At 45.2% G+C, this 9391-nt stretch overlaps 1 protein-coding gene across 4 annotated transcripts in view; it reads left to right on the top strand.

Moving 5' to 3' along the window:
* Positions 1-9391, top strand: part of TP73 (tumor protein p73) — an 80096-nt gene that overhangs the window by 480 nt on the left and 70225 nt on the right. The window contains exons 1-2 of one of the 4 annotated variants that reach the window (XM_039509431.1): positions 79-150; positions 1026-1197. The exons of 1 other annotated variant lie outside the window; for it this stretch is intronic. The gene's annotated coding sequence lies outside the window, so the exon portion shown is untranslated. Of the gene's footprint in view, positions 1-78; positions 151-1025; positions 1198-3547; positions 3567-9391 lie in introns of those variants that run through there. 2 more of the 4 variants (XM_039509430.1, XM_039509432.1) reach the window with 2 other exon arrangements.

Genomic DNA, 9391 nt, shown 5'->3' with positions numbered 1-9391 from the left:
CCCGATTCAAACCCGCCCGCTCCCCGCCCGCTCTAACCGCCTTCCCGGGCCGGAAGCGGGCAGGAGGGCGCCGGGAACCCGGGCGGCTTATCGGGGACAGGCCCGCCCCGGGGCAGCCTGGGAGTTGTAGTCCGGGGTGGGGGGGGACAGGTACCACTGCATTGAGGGGGGGGGGTGCGACAGACAGACAGGAGCATCTGTGGGACAGACAGACAGACACGGGAGTGCGTGGGCCAGACGGAGAGGCAGACCCGGGGCGGGGGAGGCATTGTGTAGACCAGACAGACAGACAGGGTATGTGTGGGACAGACAGACAGACAGACGGACAACGTATAGGATAGAGAGACACAGGTATATAGGGACAGAGAGATAGACAGGGACAGACAGACAGAGGGGATATGTATGGGATAGAGGGACAGACACAGGTATGTGGGGACAGAGAGAGAGAGAGACAGGGTATCTGTGGGACAGACAGAGGGGGTCCGTATGGGATATAGAGAGACACGGGTATGAGTGGGACAGACAGACAGACAGAGGAGGTACGTATGGGATAGAGGGACAGACACAGGTATGTGGGGGCAGAGAGACAGACAGGGTATCTGTGGCACAGACAGACAGAGGGGATATGTATGGGATAGAGAGACAGACACAGGTATGTGGGGGCAGAGAGACAGACAGGGTATCTGTGGCACAGACAGACAATCGGCGAGGGCAGGCCGGGCTGGAGGCAGACAGATGCTGCGGGCTGTTCCCGGACACACAGGGACTGGACTGTCGGTGCATCTGTCTGTACAGAGGCCCCACCTGAATTAGTATCGAGCTCCTGGCGCTGGCGAGGGCCCGGAGGGGAGGGCCCGTGCTGTGCACCGGGAGCTGCCTGGTGAGCTCCCCAGAGCTAGGTGTCTCCTGGGCATCCTCCTCGAGTCGCATCACTGCGGGACGCGGCTGGTGCAGAATAACGCCGGGAAAATGCCTCGCAGAGTCTCAGCGTTAATCTGGTCACGCAGCTATTAATCCATTTACAGGTGCCCCCTGCAGTTACCTTTATCCTGTACATGCGGGATAACGTCTGTTTGCTGCCAGCCCAGCCGTCTGTACCTTCGCAGGTTGAAACCAACTCCTCTCTGTGAATTGACGCCTGGAAATCCTTTGGCATTAGTTATTTACACATGTGCTTACAAAATACATACAAGCAAGGTACAGAAATCTCACATTTTAGTGCTGCTCCTAAAGCTTTTAATTTGTTTCCATTAATTTTCGGTGAATTTTGCCAATTTTACTCTTCAATTTTCCCTCCCTCCGGCAATACAATAATCCCGAACCCTTTTCTCTAAGTGCCTTCCTGGAATAATTAAATATCAAATTTTAAATAATTTTCTTCTCACTCTTTTTAGCTATAAGGAATAGATTATGAAATAGTTAATGTTACAATTCAGACCTGATGGTTTTTTCTTGGCACCTCACTGCTTTCTCTTTTGTTTACAATTCGATTGGAAGCATCCACTTGTAAATACATTGTTATATACAGTCACATCCGTTTTTCAACAAATGCATCACTAAACTTTTCCGATTTTTTTTTAACCAAAAACTTTACAATGACTAAATAACGTACTGGGACCAAACAATACGTGCGGTCACTGTTTAAAAGAATGCAATGATTTTCTGCTTATGAATTTACAAAATAAAAATAATCGTGTTTCTTATGACAGCATGTTATTTAAAAATACTTTCGGTGATGACAAATCATTCCGTGAAATTTAAATAACAATAGGGGGAAATTGTTTGTGTATTTACTTTATACCACTACCATCTGACCAAACCCTGCCGAAGGTGTTTAAATCGCACGTAAAGGGGGTAGGACAACGTATTTCTGCTAGCTTTAGACTATAAAAAGCCCTTTCAGCAAAACTTGTATACGCAACTGGACCTTTCAAGGGCTCCATCCTGGGGAGTTTTTCCCAAATAAAGACTGCAGGCTAGGCCCCTTATTAATTATTATTGTTCATTATTATTGCCGAGGACCCCACTGTGCTACAATGATGGCTCTCCAGAACCATCTCCGGTGTTAAAATAAGGAATAGCATCGCCTACCTTTGCAGTAAGAATATTTTGACTCTGCAAATTGTCAGTTTAACAATGTCGGATTAAAAGCAAACGGATTCCTCCTCTAGCAGATGAATGGGGTCATTGTTCCAGAGACAAAATATGTGTAATAATTCTCTCCTGCTTTTTTAATTTGTTATTTGATATAATTTCTGTAGCGATGGGTTTTATTCTCTCTGTTTCTCCAGCCTCTGCTTATTTGCAGTGGGGGCTCCTGGGGGCATTAATCTGTACGCTCCTGGGGGCATTAATCTGATACCAGAATTGGGTGCCAATACCGATATATATTTTCTCCATTTGATTTCCTGGAAATAGGTTTAGAAAATAAAAAATAAATTTAAAAAACGACTTAACGGTCACATACACATAACAGGAGAAAATACGAATGCGTATCTTGCAGGAAAACCGTGATGCTTCCTTGGAATGATCATTTCTTTCCATGTTATTGCGTTTCGGAAGGTGTAAATCCTAGTGCACGCGCCTGTTGTTCGGTCTGCGTGTGACTGATTTGCAGTATTTCTAATTGCTTTAATTATATATTATCACTTGTTCGTGAACCTCAATTCCAGTGTTGTGTTTAAAAATCCCAGGGAGAGGTTTAAAATAAAATCCTTTCTGGGAACAGATCAGAAGTATCTGAAATCTCTCTTTAAAGATCAGTCTCAAATTCCCTCTCTTGTCCTTTTTTAAACTATATGAGTTGGGGTCGGAGGGGTGTGTGTGTTGCGCCTGGATCCTCTTTAAAAGGACATTTTAGTGCTGGAGAGCTGGGGGTCAGAGTGGCGGTGAAGATGTAAATCGTAGCTTGAGGGAAAGTGATGATCTCAGGGATGTGCCGCCTGGAAGACAATGGTGGGGCTTCAGTTTCAGGGGACACAGGGAAGGGTTGATAGATGTGTGTGTGGATAGGCAGAGAGGATATCTGTCCTGGCATCTTTCTCTTTTACTGATCTCTCTCTATAGACCCCGCAACACACACACACACACTCACACACACACCAGCTCAATAGGGGGGTGCGCTGGAACCCAGGAGCTTCGGCTCCAGGAGAGGGGCCCTGTCTGGACCCGGCCGGGAACCACCTAGCAGGGCTGCTGCCCTCCTTCCCTTTGCCGTGCCTAGGAGCTGCCCCAGCCCCTGCCTTGGCACAGCTCATCCCTTCCCCCCGCCCCAGACCCTTCCCGCCGGCACAGCGCGGAAAGGCGGCTACACGCCTCCAGCTGTCAGCCAGCCGCCTCCCGTGCCCCGGCTGCCGCGCGGGCAGGAAGGGGTTAAGCAGGCCCCGTGCCCGGGCCCCGGGGAGCCTGCGGGGTGGCTGGGCCCCGGCGGCGGAGGAGGAGGCGGTGACACGAGCCCCAGCCCGGGGAGAGGGCGGCGAGGGGTCCCGAGCAGCCCGGCTCCTGCCCTGCCAGTGGCACCGATGCGCTCCTGGCGCACAGACCGCCGCCGCCGCCGCCGCAGCCAGGTAGGGCGGCCCCCGGCCGCACGTGGTCCCGGCTGCGGGGCCCAGCCCGGGCTCCCTGCCCGGCGCGGGAGGGGGGGATGGCGGGGCGCTGCCCCAGGAGCCGGGGCGGTCAGAGCTGCCCCCTGCCTGGCAGCGCCAGGCCCCTGGTCCGAGTGGGGCTTCACAGCGCCCGGCGCTCAGCCCGGCTCGCAGGGGAAGTCAGGGCTCCGCTCTCCCCCTTCGCGTCCCGTCCGCCCCCAGCTCCCGCCCCTCAGACCCAGAGCCCTCTGCATTGCCCGGCTGCGCCGGAGCCCTCCGAGCCGGGATCCTGGGCCCGGGGGGGGGGGGCATTCCGGGGGGGCACCCAGGCTACTAGTGAAAAGCCCTGGGTGTTAACCTGGAGGGACTCCACTCTCAGGCAGTACTGTACAGCCGTGTTCAGGCTCATCTCCGCCACGGCTTTGCCAGGCCAGCTCGGAGCGGGGTGCTCCAGGAAAATGGAACATTAATCCACAAAGGGCCCGGGTCTGCATCTATTTATACCCAAAGGTTTCCAAACCAGTGAGTAAGACAAATGCAGACAATCCAGACATGTGTAGAGTGATTCCTTGTTCTCCCAGGGATTGAGAGCTGATGTCTGACATGTAGTAGCCTCTGGTCACTGATCTGAGCGTTGTGTGTTTCAGTCAAACTGTCTCTCAAACTGGAGAGGGTGAAATAAGAGATTGAACAGTAGGACGTTTGCACCAACTTCCCTAGGGTTTTTGTTTGCAAGATGATGTTTTGGAAATTGGTGACTATGAAATCAGTAACGATGCCGTTGATTTGCCCTCACCCTGGAATAACTTCATTGAAGTCAGTGGAGATATATGGCAGTGTCAAACTGGTGAAAGCAAGAGGAGAATCAGGCCCTGTTTCTAGATGTATATGCTGTGTGAGAACCCTGTCTGAGAGTGGCCTGGGATCCCTGGTTCTTTTGGCCTGGGGTCATTGTGAAGATGTCACTCTCATTGGGGTGCAGGGAGGAGTGGGGAAGCATCCATCCCTCATGGCTTCCCCCAACAGCTGGTCTCAGAATGGCAGTCTCGAAGGTCAGAGCCAAGGTGATGTTTTGAATCTGTTGCGGGATGAGGATTTACACATCAGAATCTCCTGGGGTGTAAACCTATAATTATGTTGCAAGCTTTCAAAGTGGCTGATTTCTAGCAGACACATTTTATATAAAGGATCTGTCTGAAGGGGATGGGTGGGAAAGAACGTTTTGTGAAATTAGGAAAATAATGCACCTTGCCCAAAAAGATGTTCTGGTCAAAGCAGGACAGACTTATAATACTACTAGCCCAAATTCTGCTCTCATTCACTGTGGTGTAAGTTTGGAGTATCCTTATCTACCTAGGTATTTTGATGGTCATCATCACCGCAGTATCTGAGCATAAGTACTTTACCCTGCTGAAGTCAAAATAAATCCGATAGACTGAAGAAAATCAAATTAAGCAGAATTTACACCAATATAAATGACAGCAAAATTTGGCCTGGCCCACTGACTACCATGAAGTTTCTTCTGATTTATATTGGTGTAACTCAGGGCAGAATTTAACCCACTGACTTAACTGGAGTTACACTAGATTTACCCCACTGTAACTGAGAGAAGAATGTAGTCCACAGTGTGTATTCCAGATCCAATCACTTTAATCCTGAGAGAGCGCATTAGTGACCCTGCAGGAGTGAACTGTATTCTGTTACTATGGTTGTTTTGTTACCATGGATGCCAGTGTAACCAACTAGGAACATTACACAGGTGAGGAAGCCAAGCTACAAAATTTAACAGAACTTTTAAAACAAAGATAGAGAAGTGTTCTCTGGAGAATTAGCAGAACATGAGAGCTGACAAAGGTTAGGCTAGTGTTGCCTAGGTTTCAATTTTATTTTGCAATGGAGAGTTCCACCAGCGGTTGCATCACTTAGAAACTCCACCATACCTTTTCCTAACTCTGAGATGTTACTTGATTTTATTTGCGTATCCTTGGTCAGTCAAAGGTGGGAACTTCTGCTTCTCCTCCTCACGGGATAGGTGTATGTCTTTTCCTTATCACAAATAATGTTTATATTTCAGCTTGGCAGAATTTGATTTTTAATATAATTTTGATGGATAATATAAATGTTTATTTTTAAGCTTTTTGCATTTTTTATTGATTTAAATGTTCACAGTAGTGGAAAATTAAGGGTGTAAGCATTTTTTCAATGTTTACTGATTTAAATTTTCACAGTTGCCGGAGATTCTGGAGTGGGGGTCCAGATAATAAGGGATTAAACAATTATCTAATTACAATAGACATTGCAATTCAAAAACTTAAATACTGATAAGCATTAAAACACAAATTGTCAAATTCACGTCAAAATATAAAATAAATATCCTTAAATCAAACTCTAATAAGTTCTCAAGCAGGATTTTTCTTATTTTGCGTAGCTGTAAAATTTGATTATTATAAATGGAAATATTTTGGTTTGTGTGTATGGTGAAATCAACATTTACTGACATTCACAGATAAAAATCTAATCCTTACAAACCTATTTATATTTGGGGTTTTTTTAACAAACAAAAAATAAACTGAAATGGCATTATTCCAATTCAACAATATGTTTGCAGAAATTATATTAAAATAGAGAGTGTAGGGGGACAGGGAAGCATTTTAAGATGTATTTGATAGGAGTGTTTAGTTCTTTGTTTGTTTTTACTTTGTTGTTTCTTAAAAGATCACAGAGCAGAACAGTAAATTCAGAGTTTCGGTAAGAGCTCTAGAGGAGACGGATTATCCACCTTCATAGATTTTCTCTCCCTGGAAGAACAATGAGGAGTCCAGTGGCACCTTAAAGACTAACAAATTTATTTGGGCATAAGCTTTTGTGGGTAAAAAACCCACTTCTTCAAATGCAAAAAACCCCACTTCCTCCAGCTTCCATCCAGGACATATCACACGTCTCCCTAGAAGGACTGAATATATAATGTCCTCATTCCTCATTCAGAGGAGGGAGCACAAGAAGTGTATCTTAGCGGGCAGGATAAGTGTTGCTAGTCCATTCTCCTGCAGACTTTGTACTCCAAAGCAGCTGGTGAATGGGACTGGTTCTAAACCAAGAACAAGGACAAACCAGAAGGAAAGACTAGGTGAAAACTCTACAAAGCCCATGGGGCAGGCCTAATATAATAGTCACTTGGACTAATGTTCCATAGCTGACAGATAAACCTTTCCATCCAAGCAGAGGCTAATACTGTATAATACTTTCCTAATTCCTAGTGCTCAGAGCTGGACTCCTGGTTTCTGTTATCAGTCTTGATCTTGATATGCTGATATTGGGCCAGTCACCAGACTTACCTGTGTGTTAATTTACCCATGTGTAGAATGGGTATAATGAGTTCTTGAGAGTCTTAATGAATGTTTGTAAAATGCTTTGAGATCCTTAGATGAAAGGTGCTATAGAAAAGAAAATTGTTAATAACTGATGTCCCTAGGGAAAATATCTTTCTTAAATGAATATTCTGCCCCTAGGTTAGGTGGAGCCAGAATAATAACCACTCCAATGTCATTGTTATTTGCTGCACCTGGGCATACATTAGAAGTTCATTGCTGCTAAGAAGACTACAGACAGTTCAGAGCATGATGCATGCCCAGTATCCACTGAATGGATAATGACTTAGAAGTTTCTCCGCCTTGTTTGAGGTGTTTTCCCCTTTTGCAATCTGAACGTATTCTCAGCATCCGAGAACAACATGTTTTGTGCCAAGTGCCATCTGGAGATTCAATTCACTTTATTACCTTTGCCAGTTGTAGGGTGATTAATTTCCCGCCTGCTGTTTCTGGCTGCAGTGGGCTCCCCTGAGAGACCCTCTCTGGGGGAACCTCTCTACATAATCAGGAAGCCTTTCTTACATTTAGAGTTACAGCCAGTGTTTCCGTCACCTGTGATGTTGGCCCAGCAGAGACTAGCCCTACCTCAACTTCCTCAAAACCAAACTCTCCTTAGGCCTGGTTTACACACGGGTTAGCATGTGACTCTTCACCAAAATAATAAAAGTGGTACAATCCCTAGTATGGATGCCATTATACCAATATGAAGGTGCCTTATGCCGGTGTGAGAACAGCAATACCAGTATAAAGACATCCACACTAGAGGATTGTAGCTCTTTAATTATACCAGTATAGTTAGAGGTAAAACTTCCTAGTGTCAAATTTAAATGTCTCAAGGGCCTAAGTTCCACTGATTTAGGACCCTAAGGGCCAGATTTTTAAAGGTATTTAGGCACCAAAAGATGCAGATAGGCACCTATTGAGATTTTCAAAAGCTCCTAGGGCCACATTTTGAAAGGCATCTTTAGGTATCTAAATATCTTTAAAGATCCAGCCAGAAGAGACTTTCTCCAGGTCAGCAGAAAGTCAGGGGCAGAGCTTGGAACAGAACCCAGCTCTCCTAAATCCTAGTCCAATGTCCTAACCGCAAAACTATTCTTCCTTTCCACTTAACCTCAACATCCAAAAGAGAATATCATTATCTAAACAAATTTCCATCTGGTATATAAAATACAATTATTTGAATAATAAAGAAATGGGAGATAGCTATTGAACGTATATTGCTTTTAGCAACAATTTATGTGTAAAGTCTGATAATCAAACAATGATAAGGAACAGAGATTAAACTAATAATTATTATGCAAATAGGATAAGCACTCAGCACACTATTTAATAAGATGTGATATGCAACACCATGATTAGACACCAATTTTCTCATTCCTCCTTTCACATTCCTCATTCCCTACAGTCCACAAATGTCAACAAAACTATCTCATAATTAGAAGAGTCCCCTATATATATCAATATATTTTAAGAAAGCATGTCCCAACTTGCTTCCTGATTCTTAATTTCTGATCATGAGCAGCCTCCTCTTGACTAATTATTGGCAGTAATGAGAGAAGAGACATCAACTTGTGAAAGTTTCCCTCGGCTTTTATAGTGAGACTGCAAATTAAAAATGAAATATATTGGTAAACAAAAATTGGATAAAAAGGGAAATTCATAAGATTCTGAGAAAAATGCAAAGTGGATTTGAGTTTAAATAAAGTGAGGGAAGACTGGCTACTCTATGTTAAAATCAGTGTTAAAGGTGTAAGTCATGCTTAATTTCAGTTTAACAGTTAATTAAATTGCATCCTTGTTTTATAACAGTTTAATTTAATTTAATGCTGTTTGTAACATCCCTGGGGTCAACACCAGGGATGAATTTGATCCACTGTCTTTCAAAGAAATATTTAATGGATTATAGAGGTTGAAACTGTACCTGCCTTATTGGCCTGATCCTATGTCCACTGACTTCAAATAGTGCAAGATATTGTCCTGTGTATCTTTCTTTCTGGGTCACTCAAGATCTCAGTTAGATTGTTATTCTGAATTAGAGAGGTGATATGCGAAGTCTTTTTCAGAACCTGACTGTTGCATAAAAACAAATTCCCATTGCCTTCTTTCTTTCTTTGCCCCAGTGTGGTTAAAAGTACCATTCATTCTGAGTCTCTTAGGAGGAAGCATTTATATTGCAGTGAAGTTACAACAGCTTCTAGCCTGGCTGTCGATCACAATCTAGAGCCAATATCTAGAGCCCACTGCCATACCTCCTGCTGAAGAGCAGCCAATCAGAGGGAGTTCCCCCCAGGCAGGGCTGATATTAGCTGGAGGTTCTCCTATCCCTAGAGTGGCCCCTGCCCTGGCTGCACTGGTGCGACCTCCAGCTCCCTGCCCTGCCCTCTCTGCACCTCCGGCATCCAGGGTGGACTTCTCCTCCCCTCCCCTGCCAGGCCC

The sequence above is a fragment of the Mauremys reevesii genome, linkage group 21, assembly GCF_016161935.1.
Source record: "Mauremys reevesii isolate NIE-2019 linkage group 21, ASM1616193v1, whole genome shotgun sequence".
NCBI classification, from domain to species: domain Eukaryota; kingdom Metazoa; phylum Chordata; order Testudines; family Geoemydidae; genus Mauremys; species Mauremys reevesii.
This window is presented reverse-complemented; position numbering and strand designations above follow the sequence as displayed.